Here is a 20,579-nt window from a genome sequence, read left to right as displayed (position 1 = left end):
GACAGTAGGATGATGCCCTGATATTTGCTAATGGGTTACTCCCATCTAACCTTTTCTTGTTCATACAGATAATCTGTTTTCATTTCATCATACAATAGTTGCCAATAAAATTAAGTCAATTAAATTAGGATCTATTATGTTATTTGAAATCAGCCCGAGACCTTTCTTCTTTCCTCAGTCAATGCTCTGAGAAGATTTTTGATAGGGCGGCTGGGAAATCTGGAGCAGATTTTCATCTGCTGTAAATTAGTTTAGCTCATCAGAAATCAATAGGGTAGTATCACCTTACCCCAGTTGAGAGCCTGAACCCTGATATGTATGAATAAGCCTCGAGCCTGTCTTTGGGCCAAAATTTAGATCTGGAATTACTCCCTCACACAGTCTGAAAGACCTTATCTACTTTCTGACTTGTTAGCAGTTATCTATAACATGAGTTCTGTAATCAGGTACAGCATTAGCAGTCAGGTATACAGTGCAGTTACACCATGATCTCTTCCCTACGTAAATACCCCCATTCCAGTACAAAAATTACCTTTCAGATTTAACTTTAAATGCGAGCTATTCCCATGAGGTATAAGTGAAATCAGTGAAAGACTCTAATGTCACACACTAGTGTCTGCAGGAAGCTGCCTGCTTTGGTTTTCTGACAGAAAATATTTTAATGCATTTTTCTTCAGTGTAGACAAGATCTTAATATCTCATTCAGTGATTATTTAAATAAAAGGCAAACAGGAGGAATATTCTACACCCTAATCGAATTCCAAGCTCTTGTCTTGAAATGCCATTCAAGTATCTTAAGAATTAGTAGTGGACATTACAACTATAAATGGTCTTGATTTGTGGATGACCTACTCTGAAACAACTTTGAAAGTTGTTTTCTGGGCCAGGCTGACAGTAATGAGTTGTTTTCTCATTTCTGGGCCAGGCTGACAGTAAATTTTTGCCAAAATCAGCTGTTTCTTAGAAAATACCACCTAGCTATATCATCCTTAACAGAAAGGCTAAGGCTGATAAGGTAGGATGCCCATAGTTTATTCCCCTGCCTTACTGTGGGACAAATGCTTTAAGAAGAGTTGAATATGCCCCCCTGGACAGGATGTGTAAGTGAGGGGAACTCAACTGCTTCAAATATTCCTGGCATGACTCACTGGCTGGTGTGGTCCCCAGTTCTGCCTCATCTTTTATTCACTCACAGTGCCTCCGGCATGTCTGATTAAAGCATGACGGGGAATGGCCTCTCAGACTTTCATGTGGTGAGGCAGGAAAGGTGCTTCCAATCCAGTCAGTCAGTGGGAGATACTAGATTGCAGCCAGGGTCTCTGATCCATCCAAGGGAGCACCTTGGTGCAAGATGTCTTGAGGAGACATACAAATTCACTTGTATCTTGTAAGTAGTTGCAACTGGTTAGTAAGCCATTAGTGAGATCAGTGTCATGACTTGGCAAGGTCTGAGGGTTGGAGTATGACCTGGGCTCTCAGCCACCAGGAAACCCTGGACTGCAGCCTCCAGCAGCAGGACGCATGGAAACCCTGCACCGTGGCAATCACAGCAGGGTACAGGAATGGGGGAGGTCCTTCTCCAGGCACAGATGAGTGGTAACCACTTCTGCAAAAGGCTGTGTTCTGGCACATGGTCAGGGGAGAGAGGATAAGCTGCCAGAGCAGCTAGGGACTACCTCGAGGAGGCTTCCTGCAAGGTGTTGGGCTGCAGTCCCATAGATTCATGGTGGAGTGAAGGACACTAATTGGACCAGCCAAGAGGTTTCCTTCAGTCTTATCTCATAGGGTGGGGATAAGACCTGCCTTTCTACAGACTAAAATGTCAGCCCTTGGGAAGATGAAGGGTGTCTTATCTGCCTTAGAGGCCCAAGATATGCTGATTAACCCTTTAGATAGCATAGAGAAGTAGGCTTGCTCTCATTACTCCAGGATACATTTTCCTTTTTGTGTTTTAGTGTCTTCCCCCTAACAAGAAAAGGCTACAGAGCTTCCCTGTAAAATTCTCACAAGGCTAGTGAAAATTTAATGAATAAACCTAACCTAAGTCAGGTCACAATCTTGGATGCTTTTTTCAACTTGAAGTTGGTGAACCTCCCTTAATACTCTCTCTCTCTGAATGCTCTATCAGAATTCATCTGTAAACTCTTAACTCATCATATCAGTACCTCTACTAAATTTGGATCTCCAGTCCCCTGCTAACAGTCATCCTGAAGAGCTGGCTCTCAAGTAGAAAGTGTTTTAACTGTCTTCCTGCAGACCTGATGGCAAAGCTGACACAATGCCCACCAAGCCCAGACAAACTCAGCTATGAAAGGAAAGCAAATAAAGACCTGGAAGAGCTCCTTCAAAGAGACTGAGAGGAGAGAAAATGTTTACCCAAAAACCTTAAAGCAAACTTGTGAATTAACACTGAACAGCTTTGTGTGTATTTCCAAGTGAGAGACTTTGTAAGCAAAGCTTTATTTAACTCTCTGCTGCCACAAATTCAAACAGTGAAACAACCCCTAACCCTAATTAACTCAAAATGTTTTACATCTTAGAGAAGCTCTTAAGCACAGAAGGGCTTTCTACCAGCCAAAGCTACAGTTCAGACCAGAAGTTTCCCTATTCAGACTTCAAAGTTTTTCAGTTTGCAACAGGCATTGTATATATGCAACCTAACACAAGGTCCAGGAATGTGTTTTGCTCCTGGAGTGCATTTTTCTAGGATAAAAGCTTTACAGTCATCTACACATTTCAAACCACAAGCAGAAAATCCCAACTCCTTGTCAGACCCAAGGGACATGAAAACCCATACAAGAGCTACGGTCACACTGCCAAAAAGCAAGGCAGCAATGTCCCCTGTACGCTCTTGCAAGGGGATAGGACAAGAGGTGAGGGTCAGACCTTCCTCAGAGCTGATCTCCTCTCTGTGACTGAACAAGGGCTGGACCAGAGATATCCCAAAGTTTCTTGCCAGGCAGCCTGTACTCAGGCTAGAGACTGGCAAAGGATAGAAAGTTTAACGCTCTCTTTCCTCAAAGGATCTTATCATTCATTTATGGGTTTCCAACTCTAAACAATCTCTGAAACAATGCAAAGAAGATTTGGTAGCTGATTGACTGTTAATGACTCTGATGCACGCAGTTTCATGAGCTCTGTGTAGAGCTAATTTTTGCTGAACAATCATAGCCGTCCTGCTGGAAACCCACACATCATCAATTTCAAGAACCGCAAAGGTGATCTTCCTCCCAGGAGATCCAGGCTCCTCCTGTAATTGTCAAATTATGTCTGGGTAAAAGCGATGTAAATTAAGACAACACTTGCTTAGCAATTTATGTGCTGCATCAGGAAAACATTATCACTTCTGACGTATCAGGCAGATCCTCTGTTCACTAACACCTTTGTAACACAACAGTGATTTTGATGAAGTCCTCAGGTAATGACTACATTGGGCGAGTTCCTCCACTGAGAAAAACTACAGCAACTTCCAGCCGCAAGGCACATTACATACCAGCAATGATGACTTCCTTGAGGTTACCTCTGTGTAGAAGTAAAGCAGTAGAGCATAGACGCCTGCGTTTTTGTCAAGCCAACACATAGATTTACAGTTTCTTCCAGTCGCTCTCACAGAAACAGCACCTTGAGGTTCATCACTACATTACAGCTTCTAAAGCAAACAATGGTAGTCACAGTGGTGCCGCAGGTAACTACTGATTCTCATCATGTGAAGTCTGAGAGCCACAGCCAGGGGAGGCTGGTGTCAGTGAGAGAGGAAGGCAAAGGGTATTCTTGTATGTGATGTGCTTACGGAAGAAATAGGGTTTGGCCAACAGAAGCAGCAGTAGAACGACTTCTCCAACTCCAGATATGCCTCATGCCTACAATTCACTGAGTCACTCACAATGGTGGATTTGAATATGGAGCAGGAGAATAAAAGTACAAACCCGCTGAAAAAGATAGTCTGAGTTTGTATATAGTAAGCTTTGCTATCCAGATATCTTTTCCTTAAAGAAAGATCTTTCTTTAGATCTTTAGATCAAGGCCCTCAGATCAAGGTGCCCAAATTAGAGTTAATGTTCCCTTTGACTGAAGAGTTGCTGTGATAAGAATTAGCCCGGAGGCTGTGGAAGAAAGTGCACCACACTCAGGGTAGGTCAGGGTGACATGCTTGGTCACAGGGCTGCTGGAAGTGTTTGCAGATGAGGGGCATCTGGACTGCTAAGTCACACATACAGAAAGAGCCTCTGCTGCCAGCAATGACCAGATGACAAAAGCACACAAGAAAAGCTGTGTCCTGTGTGCCTCTTGTACAGGACGTGGGATTTGTCAGTATAATACAGGAAATCTGTGTTGGAAGGTATGGCTGATGGGCAATGGGAGTCCAGTGCTGAAAACATCAGAGGTGTGTGGTTCCTGCACAGGAAGGGACATGCAGCAGTGGCTCCCACCCACAGCACGCTGAGGGAGACTCTCCACCACCTGGGTAGCATCCCTGAGAAAAGATGCTGCAAGGTATCCTTGGCCTCTCCACTGGACTCCCTTCAGGCCAGAGCTGCCAAGGAGGTCAGCTGCCTATTTTAAGAGGTCTGCGCTGACTGCTCTCCCCCCTGGGTTGTTGAAGGTCAGTTTGGGCCTTGCTGCTTCTGCCTATGGGCACCTCTGCGAGGGGAAGGGAGCGCTGTCCCTGAACGCTTTACACTGGAAGAGTGGAAAACAACCAGCAGCTGTTGGCACGGAAGTACAATTGTTATAAGAGAAAAGAATGATAGCAGAATGCGGGGGGGGGGGGGGGGGGGGGTAGGGGGGGGCAGCAGTAAGAGAGAAAAACGGTCTTTTGATAGACTAAGTTATTGAGCAGGGCTTATGTACAACAATACCCAGACTGCAGTGATGGAGCTGCAGCTTTCATGGGGAATGACGTATCTGAGCCCAATTTTAACAGCCAGAGGCTTCCTGTGTGGTTTTCCTTTCCTGCAGGTAGACTGGAGTGGTTTTTTTTCCCCCTCCTTGTTTGCAAATGGGAAGAGGAATTCCATTGCATTAATCGACCAAGAGAACAAAATGCAAATATTGCAAGACTTACAAAATCACAAAAGCTGGCAGCACTGCGTAGATTCATCTGTACATTGATCCTTCTAGAATAACTGGTAGAGACTTAACCAGCTCTACTAGTAGAGACAGGAACACATGGTGCCTTGCAAAACCTAGAGCAAAGAACAAGGTGAAAAGGCATCCCAACTCCCAATAGATACAGAATTGCTGCATGCGGGTCTTGTGGATCTAATCTCTCTCTGTGAACGTCCTTGTTCCCTGCTATGTCCTGAATTCTCTGCAGGTTTCAGTACAAACAGGTACTGCTTGAGCCTTTTACCAAACTGCAGGAGAAACAAAGTCCATATGACAAGAGCATGAATTAAGAAAAAGGGCTAATTAACTCCAGGCAATCACCAAATCAATTTGTCTAGACTGCATCCACTAAATGTTCCCCATGCCATGTGGCCAGACCAGCTTTGATTCCCACTGTCTCTGTCATTTCAGTGGCAAGCAGTGTTTTGTGGTGTAAACTTGTCCTTAGTTCACTCACAGTTCTCTGTGGTTCTCTTGAGACTTGTTTGTTACAACATGATCTTCTCAGTGTCACCACAGTAAGGATCTGTGAGCCACATGCTATGTTCCTCATGCATTTGATAGTTTCAGGGCTACAGAAATATGCACTCTAAGGCAAACAACTCAAAGAAAAAGTTAAATATGCCCTTTCAGAAAAATATCATGGTTGGACACTTAGAGTCTTCTTTCAGTCCTGGAACTTCAAAACCAGTTCCCCTTATGGAGTCATAGTTCAAAGGAGAGTAATAGTTTGCATTTTTTTTTCCAGACAGTCATTTATTAAAAATGCCAAGACAAGCAACTTGCCAGGGAAGCATACTAGCCCTATTTCTGCCTGCTGAAAGACAGCTGTCTTAACCAGCCACCAGTCAGATCTTTTCCCATGGAAGCATGCTGAGCACATCCTGCACCACCTAGGTCTCTCCTCTTTCACTCCAGTTTGGGTTAGGAAGAATTAAAAGAGGCTTGACTGATATAAAACTGCAGGAAAAAAAGATATTCTTTGACTTGGCCGTTATGGTAATATGGTACCTTTGCAGGAGAGAAATAAAACAATTTATTTTGGCAAGAACCAGCAGCAAGAGAACCATTGATACTGGCAAAACCGGCCATGGCAAAGAGTGAGAGCCATCTGACAAAGCTAAGTAAATGCACTACAACAACCAAGATGGTCCCAATAATGTAGCAAGTAAACAGAACAGGTTTGCCTCTGTCTATACATACACACACATCTATATACACACATGGACACAGGCATGTACATATTCAGGTAGAAGCATTATTCAGACTGAGGTCTAATTTTAAGATGATGATGCTCATTAGTGCAAGGGGTAACCAGCAATTTGGAAGCACTTGGAAGCTTTTCTTTTTGTGGGTCTAGGGGTGCTAAACTGCATGGTAGAGGCAGCAATGGCTCACTCTCAGGAAGACTGCTGCACAGCTTCAGAAGGCAGGCTGGTGCCTCTACTGCCCTATGTGCCTTCCACTGCAAGTCAGAGCTAAGATGCAAGTAGGATTTGTTGCTTTAGCACCTCCTCCTGCCCCTTTCACTAGAGTTTACATCAGCCTGAACTTGGCCTGGCTCATTTAAACAAAGCCATCAAACAAAATGTCGCTGTGTTTTCTCAAGCACAAATGGATTTAGAGAGTCTAGCGTAGTAAATGGCAATGTAAAACTCACTTGCTTTACAAGTACAATCTTGCTGATGTAAAACAAAAGGCATATGCTAAGGGAAAGTTTTATAGTCACCTGGAAAAAACATTAACTTGCGTTACATCTATTTTCTAATGGCATATTGTGTATATAACAAAACACCCACAAATAATTTTGGGACCGGGGACGTTCCCCCTTCTAATTGTTTTCATCATGAGGGCCGCCAGGGCTCTTACGTGCGCTTTCGACTGCCGCTGTGAAATATGTGTTCCCTGTTTGTTCTTGTTCTGCCTCTGCAGGAAATCAGAGACTCTGACTTCCTTTAGGCTGCAGATGCTTTATTCTTTGTATTCCCCAAATAGGAAGTCCTGGGGTCATTCTGCCAAATATATGGAAACTTAATTTCATTTCAACACAGGATTAATCGCTAGGAAGTGTCAGGACATTGATCATCTGATAACAAGACAGTTAAAGCAGAAATCTTTTATGGGCACCAGGGCTAAACCATTTGGCAACAGACACGAAGCTGTAAGTCTCTGCATAAGTAGGAAAGGAAGGCTACCTGATGAGAATTAACGCTGGCAATTGTAATAGCGGTGGGTTTTTTTAATGCCCTGTAAACTGTACTAAACTTTTATGCCTTTTTATATTTTAAGAGGAAGGTAGATTGTTTTTGATGACTAACCCCTGGCTTTGATGACTAAGCTTTAGGGTTTTTCTCTACAAATCATAACAGTCTGTGGTGATCGTCCTCTCACTTACCACAGCCTGGCAGTGGCGTACCTCCACTCAGCTGAAGGAAAGGCTTCTGATTTGCAACTTTAGAAGTCACAGATCAGTCCCCTACTGCCACTGCATGCTAGAAGGGGTGCAGATATCTCAGGTTAATGAAAACAATAGGAACACTGGAAAAAAACATATGCTAAATTTAAGTCCATAAGCTGAAACGGAGTTTCACTAAGTGCGCTCAGACTTTTCGTTTAAAGCATTGTTTAAGACCAGTCAATGCCATACCGCCGGGAGGTCAAGCTTTGGAACAAGCTGCCCAGGGAAGTGGTGGAGTCTCCTTCCCATGTGGGTGTTAAAAAGAAGTGTAGACATGGCACTTCGGGACATGGCTCAGTAGACACAGGAATGTTGGGCTGACAGTTGGACTGGATGATCTTAGACGTCTCTTCCAACCTTAATGATTCTATGATTCTATGAGGTTAGCAGTTATTATTCTTTGCATTGTAAAGGCTGAGGAAAGTGAGGCGCAAAGACTGAGAGCTTGGTCTGTGCCCGTAGAGCTGGGCTCTTTGTCAGCACTTGATTGACAACATCAATCTTTATGCCTACTTCTGCTCAGGACTCAAGGTAGCTTGCAGATGCCTTGCTTTATCTAGCATCCAATTTTAAGGAATCAAATCCAAACAGCATGACCTGCATAACACTTCCTCCTGTATTGCCTTCTGAGTGGGGGCCATCTCTTGTATCGCACCTTGCTCAGCTAATTAGATATTTTTACAGTTTTTCTAAAGCCTAGCTTTAGGGCAGATACAAGACTGTTTTATCATATGTTCATCTTAGCAGCAACTGGGACAGAAATTCAGCTCTGTTAAGAGATTAGCATGTTTTATGTCAAGCAGTTAAGGACAAGACAGGGTTGAATGAAACATTTCATGAATATAATGTCATCTCCTGCCTTAGAGGAAGAGAGTTGTCTAAATAATAGGACTTTGTAAAGACGGTATGCTTCTAAAAACATGTTCAGTTTAGCATTTTCTACAAGGAGTAAACAAGGAGGGAGGAGCCTCCTTTACAGAAAGCCAGAAGCCCTCCACAGAGATCCACAGGCCTGTGGTGCCCTGCCCAAACTGCTCTTCTGCAGTATACAAATGGAGCTGTCACCTCCTTCCTTCTAAAAAGTCACTGCAGCAACTGAGTATTTACATTTCTATCCTTTTGGGCTTGTGTGAAATCTGCTGTGGAAAAGCAGTCAAATGAGCCCACTGTGTTTCATGTGCCTCCTCCATCTCCACCATCTGAAGCTCTAGATGAGAAAACCTAGATGCATAGAGGGATGCCCTCTATACACCACATAGGATCACCCTGCTGCCATCACCCTTACCATGCAACAAAGCTGAGATGCTGATGATGTTTCTAAGGAACGCCACAAGCAATTTCACTCAGCAAATCCAACACTACAAAAATGTCCTTCGATGAGTAAGACTTAAATATCAACATTGTGCCCTGGAAATAAAATGTTGGATACACAGCCGGTGAGGGGGAAAGCCTTGGTGCAGGAATGCATCACTCTTCTGTTTGAACCCACCTCTCCACCATCCTTGTAATTAATCCCCTTCTCATTTAGCAATGCAGTGTGGACATTCATCTAAATCCAATAATAAGCCAGGGGATTTGAGCATGAGTTTAATATTAAACTCATGGTTAAATGTTCTGCTGACTAAAAATGGAACCAAAAATTGACTTATGTGCTTTGCTTAATAGGAACGGCTCTGCAGTTCATTGTCAGTGGAAAAGGGAGATCACTCTGTGAGGATGAGTCACTTCACTCAAGCCCAGACAACCCTAAGCTCTGCAAGCCAGATCGCACCCTGCTTGTAAAGGAGACCTGAGAACGCGAGAGGCTGAAATCAAGCTGTGATACATATGATGACTGCCAGAAGATACCCGGGATGTGAAAATAAGAAACGCAAAAAGGTTCACTGCAGAGCATTGCTCCCTTGGGAGTCTACAAAAAATGCAGAAACACTGCATGACTAAAGCGGTGACCTTACCTAACTGACATATAGCAATTGAGTCAAACTACTGGCACTTCAGTCAGCTGCATGTAGGAGCACTTGCCAACACTACAAAGCCTTTCCTATCAGCTAAACTGGCTGATTTGCCTCAGCGGCATCTCCTAAAGCATACTAAGCTTATATTTGGAAGTGGATGATTTGGAAGATTTATCTTAATGTCCTCCCCAAATAAAATAAGCCGTGTTCTTCTGCTGGTCTAAATTTTGCTTACTTGGTGGGTTTTCCTGATCCATCTAATGTGTTTTGGGAAATAATCTCTTTTCCCCAGAAAAACTTCAGAACATCAGCTTGACTGAGGAGACCAATGCAGCAGCAAACATACATAAAGAGGGGAACCTAGGAGAAATTAAATATAAAGATGACAAGGGGCAGGAAGTTTGGGACAAATATCAGGCAAGGAACGGCTTCCCAATGGTAGATCATTTCTGTTACAGAAAAGAACCCAAAGGGAAAAAGGCTAAAAAGGTTATCACAGAAAGAGTCATGCTAAAAGAGAGTTTACATCAGGGGACAAACGAGAGACATCAAGAAAGTGTAAAATATTGCCCTGAAGGACATGTCCTTTTCAGAAATGGCTGGGCTCTGGAGGACAGACCAATTGGGATGAGAAGGAAGCTGAGAGACCTGGAATAAAGCATCCTGCTGAAATTTGTTGAGGTATTTATTTCAGTATCTAAAGTCTGAACTGGAATAGCCCCCCCCCAAAAAAAAAGTGAATAACAGCAATTCTTCAATTGAAGGGTTTTATCACTGGCACAGGCTGCCCAGGGAGGTGGTTGAGTCACCATCCCTGGAAGTCTTTAAAAGACAGGTAGATGAGGTACTCAAGGACATAGTTTAGTGGCAGATAGGAATGGACTCGATGATCTAAAAGGTCTAGTGATTCTACGATTCTATGATCAGAAGCTCTGTGAAGATCTATGGCATGCATGTTTGTAGTCCAGGGCGTGGGCTGGCCAGATGCGAGTGGGCTTTAACTGGCCTTGGCAAGCGGAGACCTCCTGAACACAGCAGCTGGTACCAGGGAGTTGCCTTTAGGGCCAGACCAAGACCCTGGGGAGGTTGTTCTTGCAATGTTATCAACATCTTTGTGCAGCTTGTGAAGAGCTGGGACTGGGGAAAGGGGCGATGGGTCCAGCAGGGAATATACTGAGAATAAGAGGACAAGTGAGTAAGAATTGCATTTCAAAGAAAAAAATAGAAAAAATAAGAAAAGAAGGATTTCCACACTTATTCCCCACCCCATGCCAGAGCAGGAATTCAATTTTGGATGGCCCCAACACAGGGACAAGAGGGAGAAGAAGGGAGCAGGGGAAAGGGCGAGGGGAAAATTGGAGAAAGCCCAAGGCTTGGCAGCAGGCGGCTCAGGCTGGAGTGAAGCTAGTATGCCTCAGGTCAGATGTGATGAGGACCTAATCCTCAGCATGACCATTCACTTCCTCAGTGTTTAAAAAGATACATATATTTGCCAGACCTCTCAGGGAAGGGAAGTTCTGTGAATTAGTGTCTGACTATTAGTTGCTGACCCAGGTGATGGCATTAGTGACCTGGAGTGCTCTTGGCTCTCCAAGCATCCTGTTAGCTGTGTGCTAGTAGAGCACCCAAACCTGCATCACTGGCATGTTCACATAGCATTAGCAATGTCTCTGACAGACCTTAGCTCACCTCAGGGGCTTTCTCTTCTTGCCTCGAAACTCTTCTTTCAAGGTACTTGGCTTGCTGAAGTGTAAAATCTTTCAGCTTCGTGATACGAAATTCTTCAGAAGGAAATACTTTCTAAGCCACATTATCCTTCAAGCTTCTCACGGCGACCAAGTTCCTACCCCAGGGTGCCTTTGATCATATCACTGCTTTGCAGAGCACCCCAAAATATATACTGCCAGTTCCCAAGGACTATGGATTGCTGAAGGAAACCTTGAAGCTGCCCACATCCTGCTAGGTCTTAAAGAGGCACTCCTCTGCCCCTGCCAGCTCCTATCAGGCTCCACAGTGCTTCTCCCTGGCTGAAGGGTTACATCTGGCCTCAGCCTCTGACAACGAGGTCCTTCCTGTACACCACAGCCCTGACCCTGGGCCACAGAAGGGTGGTGTTCAGGCAGAGCAGCCACTGCGGCTTCCCCAAGCTCCTCATTCCTGCAACGAGGGAAACCCTTGGAGGAGAAGGGCTATACAAAGCCCTTTCAAATTAGAGAAGTCCTAAGTTTTGTTAATGGCATCTTCCAGACTGCCAGCCCAAAGGTGTCCTTGGGTGGTGGGGACCAGTAGATCAGCCCAGCCCAGGGAAGTATGGCCACAGAGTACAGTGATGGTTGGTCTGTGGAAGCGATAGAAAAACTTCACAATTCAAGCAGTCTCTCATGAGAATTAGACACCTGGAGGCATATTTGTACAGGAACCCAATGGGGTTTTAAAAATATCCCAATCTCCAAATGCATTTATTTCTATGGAAGTTGGTGACCAAGGCTCTTTCAAAACCCCATTACTTCCTCCATCACTCACAGCTCATTGCGCGTCTGGCCTCGAATTGCTGCTGGCATTCAGCCACCAAGCAGGATTTCAGCCCCAAAGACAGAGGCTCTGCTGCCATCAGCATCATCTCTTCACACTAGCAGGTCACCTGGCAGGACAAAGCTGAGCCCCAGCAATCACGCTCACACGGTTGCCTCCCCATTAGGCACAACATTAGGCACAATTAGCCACAACACATGGCCCCAACGTCTGTGCAGCCTTAATCCATCACCCTGGCCTCATGCCAGTTTCAGGAGGATGTGTAGCACCTGATCTAGCATGAAAGCTGCTGTAATAATGTTAACCCGTCCAAAACCACGTTGTCCGGTGAATAAGAAGCAGGAGGCGGATTCAAAATAGCAGCTCGCTATTTTGTGTTATATGGTTGCAACGGATTTGGGTCAGCGCTAAGTGCCCTGAAAGCTGATTTACTATCTCATTGAGCCTCTGCTACTTGGGAAATTTGGAATAACATTTCCAGAAATACCTAAGTGCTTCTGATAAATTTTACTGCCAAAAATTGATTTCTTTCATTTCCTCTTTTTCTTTCCAATTTCTCCCCTTATTCCCACTACGGTTTCAGGAGCAAAAAATTGATGTCAGTGCCACAAACAGCTCTGAGTAAATATGCTTACAGCTTTAGGTAGGGAGATGACATTTTTTTCATCAGAAACTTTCACTGCACTTTTTTCTCTCTTTGTCCTTTCTTGCCCCTATGCCTGGCCTCTTCCTCCCAGCGCTAGCGCTTCAAGACTGCCCCTCAGCTGCTCTCACAATGGAGGCATCACTACTGAGTCATCCCTTACCATCCAGCTAATCCACCTCTTGCTGTTTCCTTGCTGTTCACTCTTCTTCACCGCACTTATTCTCAGCAGTCCATGGTTTGGGCATTTCATCCTTCAGAGGCAGCTCCGATGAAAGGAAGGAGGCCCAGCTGCTCTTGGAGGCTGGCAATGCAAACTCAAAGCCTCTCAAGAGTCTCTCCCTGCCCTGTGCTGTTGAGGCTGACTCAGGAGACAGGCATAAGCAGAGCTTCTGTTTGAGGGGCAGGAACAGGGAAGGGAGGAGACCATTCCCTCCCTGATGCTCCCACACAAAGGAGCTAAGGCAGGGCAAAACTCACTGTCCCTCATACCACGGTGTAATCAAAAGAATCATTATTTGCAACATTACACATACTATCTAGCACATTGCAATGATTCTATTGGTGTGTTGTACTTAAGCAAAATACATCGGTTTTCCCATCTCCCAGAAAAGGAGAGGACATTACAGTCCCTCAGTCCTCCAGGTCCTTCCCCTCCTATTCCTGCAGCCCTTTGCTTGTGAGCCCAGACATAGGATTGGGGACCCTGAGGTTTTTCTCCCTCAGGCTGCCCCTGCTAAGGTGTCGGGGATCATCCGGGATGAGCATCACAGGAGGAGGAAATCATATCCAATGTCTTTCAGAGAGGAACTGAGGCTCCTTTGAAGCGTTTGAGTCCCAAAATCAGAAGCTGGTTGTTATTACTACAGATGAAACACACTTCAGAGGAGTGGGCTGCAGCCAGAGACAGTGATTCACAGCCAATAGCTAAAACGCAGGAGAGGCTGTTTGCTTTTTTCCCTCAGTAGCAGGAACTTTCACACCACATCCTCAGGGAAGGACTGAAACCACCATTGAGATCAGACCTTTCTTGTCCAAGCAGAAGGTCTGCCCTCCAGCAAATTTAAAACCTCTGGAAAGTGAGAGAATCCCTGTGCATGAGCACATCAAAACAGGCTGTCACGCCACTAAGTGTGCCTGTACCACCCTCTGCGCTGTTCTCGTCAAAGTCCAATTGTACAAAACTGAAGTAGGAGATGGACAAGGAACAGGACACTCGTCTTCCAGCTCATTCTTTCAGAGGTATATAAATACTGTCCATGTAGCCAGGACATCAGCTGGCAAAACTCAATCACCTAAGTAAAAGAGAAAGTTATACGATGATTTGCCAACAATAAAAAAAGGAAAAAATAGGTTCAAGCAGCAAAAAATAATTAACTGATAACACCAACAACCTTTCGCAACTTGCTGGCTATTCATTAGCTTTTGGTGCCATTTTTACTAGCCATAGAGGATGGAGATTGCATGATCTATCCAGGTGACACAGTTAAACCAGGAAAAGATAATACAGCGAAACAGCCTTTTCTGTGGCTTAATTATATGGCCTTCATCCAAATTCCTCTGAAGTCAATGAGGATCCTCGCCACTGACTTCTAATGACTTTGCATGACTGAATACTCCCGGCAGGGCTTTAACAGGAAAAAAAAGATTGAAGTGTAAGCTGCAAAACACAGGATATAATCCGTAGAGCAGAAAAGCTGCTGATATACTTCCATGGCATAGGCAACTGTCATTGATGGGAAAAAGGAGATTCTCATCTAATGGGAAAGCTTTAGGGTTTGCACCTTCATTTTCTGCTGATGGGTTCAAGGAATCCTTTGAGACTTACACTAATAAACCAGTGGCTAACCATAAAACATACATGTCAGAGGGCCAAAACGCACATCTGTGCTTCTGGAAGAGGTAGAGTATGTTGACACCCAGGGCTTATTTTCTTACTATGCCAAATCTTGATAATGTTAAAGTGAATGGAAACATTTCCCACAGGCTTCAGCAAGATGGTGATTTAGCTCACTCTCTGGAAAGGGCTGGCGCTGTGGAAGGAGCACTATTGCACACTCCGGACTGACTGTTGCTTTGCAGAGTCCTTTTTATAGATGCTTCTTGTTTATAAGCAAAAGTACCTACATTAACATTGCAAAAACAAATACTCTACCATTACATTTTAAGGTCACATTAACTTGAAAGAGCAGCCAAGTTTGTTGACTAAAATGATTTACACAACTTCTAAAGCCACTAAACAAGTATTGCTCAATGTCTCACCAACAGCTCAAGGGAGCAGAAGCTAAAAATGCCATAGCTCAAAAACAGTTCTGTTGATAAGTACATCGTGTTTCTTTGCAAATAAAAGACTGTGAGGAGTTGCTTTAAGGTAAAAAAAAAACCAAAAAACAAAAAAAAGGAAACACAAATCAAACCAGAAACAAATAAATAACAAAATAACATTAATAATTTCTAAGTACATGCTGTTGTCCTTCCCTCCTTTCATTTTCTTTGTATAACTCCACTGCAATACCCCCAACAAATCAGCTGCAGCATGCTGAGGACTCCCTAATTACCTTCAAACAGGCTGCTGGCTGGTCAAGAGGCAAACCTTAGTGTGGCTGTTTCAAGCAACAGCCCTTTGTTTGGCAAGGGCAGGGACATCCAGATGCCATTTACACAAGCAGATCATCTAAGGTGCCCAAGTTGCCTGAGTTATGTTGAATGTCCTCCGCCAGCAATGATTTTGATGGGAAGTAAATGTCATCAAACAGACGTGGTAAACACCTCACAGAGGCCAGACCTAAGAGCACAAGCCTTCACATGGCCGTGGGGCCTTATACATAATTCCAGTTTGCAGATGCATCCCCTGATGTGTAAAGCTTCAATGGGACTAGGTGCCTGTCAAAGGCTGTCATCAAGAGCTCAGTCAGGATCCCTGCTCAGCTCATCAAAGGGAAGCATCCAGGTGCCTTGCCAAGGAAGCAGTATAAATTGAAGATGGTTCTTCAACTAAGCAGGCGAAGGAGTGGTAATATGAGCAGCTGAAAACTGAATTCAGGAAAGCATTATGCTAGCAGACATCTAATACTGAGAGAAATCAATCAAGGGACTCATTAGCAAGGGACACCATGCAATCCCCATGACTTGATGCCTTTACATCTAGACTGACAAAACTTTCGTAACAGGCATTGTTCATCCAAAAGCTGTTATGTTTGATTTTAGGAACTGAAGGTTAAAATTCAAGTCCTCCATCATACAAAGGTCAAGCAAGGTGATGACAAGGGATTTGAAAATGCTGAAGACTATGAATGCAATAATTTAAAAGATTTTAAAAGCTTTTGTCACTGTCAAAATGTAGGAGAAGCAGAATGGGAGAGCGTGCTCTGCAGCTGGACTGCAGGCAGGAAAATTTCCAAGCACTGTCTGTTTTAGTAATTTCTATGGACATGGGTGCCAAACAGGACTGATGTGTTGACTCCAGCAGGCCTAGTGAAGCATGAACACAGCCAGCTTTCACAGCTACAGAAAGAGATGAGAAACACTGTTTTATGTCATCCAGTCACATAAAACATAAATACGTCCTAATGGGGGCATGCAAAATACTTGCCTTGCTTCCTCTGCTAAGCCAGCTGAGAAAGTTTTACTGTTGTAGTAAAAATGGCCAATCCACCCAATGCCACATTTGGGGCATACATCTTCAATCATATATAGTCTGTCTTTTCAGTTGGGTTTCTTTCTGTTCTCTGTAAAGTAGCAAGAAAGCTTCACTGTAAGTAGACAGACATCTACTGGATGATCTTTAAGGTCCCTTCCAACTCTAACTATTCTATGATTCTATGATCTTGCAGATGTGACTCTCGCTCAGGTCCTATATCATTACCATGCATATTCATTATACAGATCTATTCTGCCACAAGAAGGTGGCTGGTCTTTTGCCTGTGATTGGATCATTTGCCGGAAATTATTTTAACTAGAGCAGACAACATGCCTGTTACTTAGAAATGTTTTCTGATAATTACATTTTGTCACTCTGAGCCAAAATGATGTAACATCAGTGCTCAAACAGTTTCTACACAAACACTGTCTGAGACCTGTTTTCCCTCTAAACGTTTGGTGAACAGCGCAAGACGGAGAAGGAAAACACCACTTTGAGTAACACTTGGCAGTATCTCTACGATGCAGGGAGAAGTCCATGAGCTGTATTCCCTTTACATAAACACCAGTAGGGGAGAAGTCAGTAGTCTTGAAATGAGTATGTCATCTTATTTCAACATCAAACTAAAGCTTGATGTAAAAGTTCAGTCAGAGCTGAATATAGCTCCACGATTTATAGTGTTTATTTAACTTAGGAGCCAGCATGATAGTAAAATATGTCAGATAACTCTTTAATCTGGATAGTTTATATCCAAAATTACATTTAACTGTTGGATGATGGGAAGGAGGGAGAGTCACCAAGTTTTATTGGGTGCATTGGGAACTGCCTCTTGGATGTCTGTCCCAAGGGAAAAGGTAGAAGGGAAGCAGGGAAGAAAAAGCATGTCCATAAAGAAGCACAAAGGGACTTAGGGTTTCCCCCCAAAAATGTATGCTACAGGGCAGGAGGCTCAGATGAGAAAGGCATGGACCAAGCTTGGCACATGAGGCAGCTTGACTGACTGCCCTGCCCTGAGAGGAAGGAAAGGCAACGCAGGCATTGCTTGTCTTCCTCTCCTGTTCCCTCCCTCCACGCTAAAGGATGCTGCACATGTCCTCTGAAAGAGATACAGTGTTCAGGGTTAGGTTGGATGGGGCCTTGGGCAGCCTGATCTGGTGGGACGTGTCCCTGCCCATGGCAGGGGAGTTGGAACTGGATGATCCAAGGTCCCTTCCAACCCAAACTATTCTATGATTCTATGTGTCAAGAAGGCAGCTGAGGTTTTGTGCTTGCTCAAGATCTGGAATGGCAGAGGGACTCATGCTGCCTGCCTCACGCAGGCTTAGCAGGAGATGGGCCTGCCACAGGTGAAACTGGGTGAGGAGAGGCCAGGTTGCCTCCAAGGCAGCGGTGCTGCTGTGTTTTTTACAGTAGAAGAGAAGCTGTTATCCAGAGGGTGTTTGAAGGTGAAATAAGTGGTTGCAGTATCAGGATTGGCACATTTCAAAACTGCCACAGGTCCAACACAGATCTGCTGTGCAATAGCCTACTTGGACCAAAATCACATCCAGTCAAAATTTGAATGGTTTGGTTCATTGGGATGGTGATGAAACTTAACTAGGTCTGAGGCTTTGCTTTATCCATTTGCTCATACTTGGTTTACCAGTGCCAAGATTTCCTCCAGGACTCTGACAAATACCTTGCCTAATGGCTTCCCCTGCAAAGCCAGGATTCTCTGCGTCCTGCAAACAGCCATTGCTGGAAGGTCTAGGAGGCAGACCCAAGTGACTCAAACAGCCAGCAAATGCCAAAAAGGGACAATTTCACTGCACTATTGAACGCACATCCAACAGATAAGCCTAGCAACAGGGACCCTGTCTGCAGGTTGTCTCCCAACAATCAGCTACTGCTATAGCTCCCTGACACTCGACTGCACTGCTGCAAACGCATGAATAAATAAACAATCTCCTATAGCATTTGTGCAATAAGCAGAATATTAGCATGTGGCTCTCAAGATGACCTTTATCAAAGGAAGCAGTGTGTATACTGGAGAAACTTATCTAAAAATAAATTATTATCAGTCATGTATGCATAGAAATACCAAGGGCAAGATATGACTTTCTATAATGTGAAATGACTCATTTTTCCCCTGAAGTTTTATTGAGTGTCAAAGATATGTACTTCTAAGAGTGAATCACTCCAAATGGCCACTGGGTGACTGGCTGAGTTTGAACTAATCTAGGAGAAGAGAACTGATGTGAGGGGTACGGGACTTGGAATGCACCGGCTACTTGCGAGGCAAGGATGGCAGACATTAGCACTCAGTCGTCACTAGTGGATCACAAATTGCTTTGACAGGTGGCAGATTGTGAGACTTGAATCACTACAGCTTCCAGGAGAACACTTCTTTTCATGGAAAGTGGAGTGAAGCCAATGGAATAGCCCATATTTCTTCTTTATATGTGCACACATATATACACACATATATATAGCTGTAAGAAATGAAGCACCTCTTTGATGGATCAGTAAACTAACTTGAACCCTCACTTACACCTGATAGCTCAACCCCAAAGTAAAAGCTCAAGCTTTCTGGAAGTGTAGCTGAACTGACAGCCTCCAGAACAAGTCCCAAAAAATTCTGGTGAGTTATCTACAAACTTTTGTGAGACAATTCAACGGCTCTGCAGATATTCATAGTGGAGTGTGGAGCCTCCTCTTGTTGGGTTCAAACCACTCCTGGGACAATCAGTGACCACACTATGATACCTAAAGTGGGGTTTTTTTTTAGTTACCCCAGTGAGGTGTGTCATCTGTGTCATTCCCAGGTGTCCACAACAGCACGGCACTGATCAGCACTCTAGGAGCTGGCATGAGCCCTGGGGAAAGGTGGCATCTCCTGTCTCCTGGACACAGCCAATCTGGCAAACATATTCGTTGTGACAGCACCAGGAGAAGAGCTTTCTTCTCTCCCCAGTGGCACAGATAGAAATTGAAGGTGGCAGGACTGAGCAGGCACTGCTGCAGTGTGCTAACTGGGCACACAACAAACTCCCGACTCACTTAGGAGTGCCGCCCCCAGGGCACAGGCATTATATATATAAATATCAGCTTCATATTGGAGACAAGTCCCAAGGAAGGAAGTGAAAGAGAAGCAAGCCTTGACTTTACAGATTAGCTCACAGCTTTTTGCAGCCTCCCTTTAAACAGGGATTAGAGTAGCCTGACTGCTGAGGAGGGAAAGATCCCCAGAAAGCTCTGTCTTCCAGAAGAACTTAGCAGGCTCCATAAGCAATGTAAGTACAAGTTGGTGATAACAAATGCAAACCATGCAACATGCCACACAGCTAAAGTGGGCTGAAGCGGCAAAGCACCAGTGCCTCGGGAATGCCTCCACACATAAACTCCTATTCTGTGATCCGCTACGTACAGCTCCCTGTCCATAATCCAGTGCCTGATGCATGTGTGGGTTCCTTATGCTCAGTGAACTCATGTTGTCAAACAAGCATCCCATACAGGCTTTGCACCTTGCCAAGGGACTGGCTGATGTAATTTTTTCCTTCCTTTTCCACTCCCATGGGGAGCAGCAAACACAGCTTGCCCTGTATTTCGCAGGGATGTTCGTGGAAACTAGTTACACTGGTGTACAAGTTTTGCTGTGGGGTGGAAGAAAAAAAAAATGAAAATCAAGCCAAATCGATTCAAGGCAAACTCGTTATGATGAAATGTTTCCTCAGAGGACAGAGCTGTCAAGCAGAATGTCTTTCTGAGAACACAAGAAACCTCTTTTGACTAACACAATCTGCCAGAAAGGATGAAATCCTGGAAGGATTTTGAAAATGAGAGGGAAAGGTAGATATTTCCAGTACTGCCACAGAGATTTTGTGTGACCTTGGGACAGTGGTTTAACTCCCGCTTTCAACCACAACTTCTCCCTTCCTCCAAAGGCAGAGAAATGACAGGAATGCCTCCAGTTCCTCCCACTCTGTCAGGGCATCAGTAAGTCTAACACACTGGATAGGCAGGGATTTTAAGCAGATTAATTATTTGCTATAAACATTCTTTTCCACTTCGCTAATTATTCACATACCTACATGAACAGCTATGAATTTGCTCCTGATTATTAAACAGAAGAAGGATGCAGCTGTCCCTCATCCTGCATACAAACTCTTTGCACAAGGATGGAGTCAGCCCTCGTCCCACTGCAAGAGCTGTACAGCTGCAAAGCCACAGCCAGCTGCTGCTGGGGAGGGGGGAAAGGGTTGT

General features: G+C 44.3%; 1 long non-coding RNA gene across 3 annotated transcripts in view; it reads right to left on the bottom strand.

Annotated features, from left to right (window-relative positions):
- LOC128850369 (uncharacterized) overlaps positions 1–15,178 on the bottom strand; it is a 58,119-nt gene extending 42,941 nt beyond the window's left edge. For 2 of the 3 annotated variants that reach the window (XR_008447722.1, XR_008447719.1), the window contains exons 1-2: positions 12,861–15,178; positions 11,212–11,303 (exon numbers count right to left, since the gene is read on the bottom strand). This is a non-coding gene — a long non-coding RNA (uncharacterized LOC128850369). Of the gene's footprint in view, positions 1–11,201; positions 11,304–12,860 lie in introns of all 3 variants that reach the window. The other variant, XR_008447720.1, reaches the window with a different exon arrangement.
- Positions 15,179–20,579: the final 5,401 nt, after the last annotated feature.

This window comes from Cuculus canorus, chromosome 1, assembly GCF_017976375.1.
Source record: "Cuculus canorus isolate bCucCan1 chromosome 1, bCucCan1.pri, whole genome shotgun sequence".
Lineage (NCBI taxonomy): Eukaryota > Metazoa > Chordata > Aves > Cuculiformes > Cuculidae > Cuculus > Cuculus canorus.
This window is presented reverse-complemented; position numbering and strand designations above follow the sequence as displayed.